Here is a 1,640-nt window from a genome sequence, read left to right on the forward strand (position 1 = left end):
CTTGATGACAATTGGATTATGTTCTAGGCAAGGACATATTGATGTGCCTAGATTTGTTCAATAGCTCCTCTATTGCAGAAGAAAAGGGCAAATTGGTGGAGTATGTGTGAAGCCATGTGTAAGGTTCTCCTAAGTGTGGGGATGTCCTAACTAAGTGTAGGTGCCACAACATGGACTGGGTCTCTCCTGGGCTGTTGGAGGGCAACGTGAAAGAATACCAAGTGTGGACATGATTGGGAACTTATGGTCTATTGGAGGACAGTGTGATAATGTCCAACTTGGAGCTTGGTGAGAAACGCCTTGATGGAAAAATATAGTTGTGGGAGAGGTAGTTAATGAGCTCAAGGGTTTGATCAAACATGAGAAGTTTATGGAGCTCGAGACTTCTGTGTGGAGAAGGACTTATACAACAGATGATGGGTAGTCCTCCTATCCCGTATTCATTTTGGGAGATGGATATCTTACAATGATAGGTGGAAAATGTCCATGCCCTATGTTGGTCTTCATTTATGTAGTGCAAGAAGACCATAGTGGGCTGAAGTCCCTAAGTAGCTTAGCAGCAGTGGATAGTTGAGAGTTGTTCACAAGTGGAGCTGTGAACAACTCGACAAAAGTGTCGATGTGTTGTGGTCTTGATGTACTAAGGCACAACTAGAAAGTAGACTGAAACCTGAGATTCAGTGGCCAGATGGACTTGGAGCATTCATAGAGACAGGAGTTGTAGATCGGGAGCCAAAGGACCAGGCAAGTGCAGGGTACGAATGACGGGAGCTGAGAGAGTTGACTTCATCAGCCATATGGTTAGAGTATCTTGTTGAGGGTAGATTGGTTGTCGATGGAATGACACTAAGCTCTAATTTGTATCTTGTACTAGTGGATGTATGAGGGCCATTATACCTGGTACAGGAGCCCTATATTATTATATTATATGTTGCTAATATAATGAAGTTGGGTTGAAAATTGTAAAAAGTTTTCTATATTCTATTCATATGTGATTTAATGTTGTTTATATTCCATTGTGCAAAGTAGTAATTTTTGAGATTCTTGGTTTGGTAGTGTCAGTGATTTTAATACTCTAACCTAGACCCAAGATCATGGAAGTTCAACACGGTATCAGAATGTATCTGAGCTACTTTGAGGGATAGTGAATCAGAGTGTGCACAATGAAACAACTCAAAGGGAGTTGTGGGTGTCTGGATCAAGGAGAAGAGGGTTTAGTTGAAGACATGGAGATGTGGTATCAATAGACTACTTGATGAGATCATCTAGGAGTTCTACTTGATTAGTGGTGAACTTGGTGCACTTCAGTATGTTGTGTGGTAGTTTGTAGATTATGGACTTCTTATGTCTTGTCATGGATGGTTGGGACAACGCGAGGGTTACTTTAGCATGGATGAGATCAAGTTTGATCGAGATGGCTTCATGTGATGGAATACAGGTTGGAAGGCTAGATTCTTCATCGGATTGTGATGTTGCATATCCGATATTGGTGGGACTTTCATGAGTAGTATTTGATCCAGGAGGAAGAGTTATTGCAGGAGTGAGCTCATGGAGATAGTGTAGGCTTAGACGGAGTCTAACCTTAGAGGGAGTACCCCTATGGAGGTTTGGAATATTCAAGTTCAGATATGATGAGGCAG

This window comes from Pinus tabuliformis, chromosome 8 (assembly GCF_031772625.1).
Source record: "Pinus tabuliformis cultivar Carrire ecotype Pingquan chromosome 8, CPIR1, whole genome shotgun sequence".
NCBI classification, from domain to species: Eukaryota; Viridiplantae; Streptophyta; class Pinopsida; order Pinales; family Pinaceae; genus Pinus; species Pinus tabuliformis.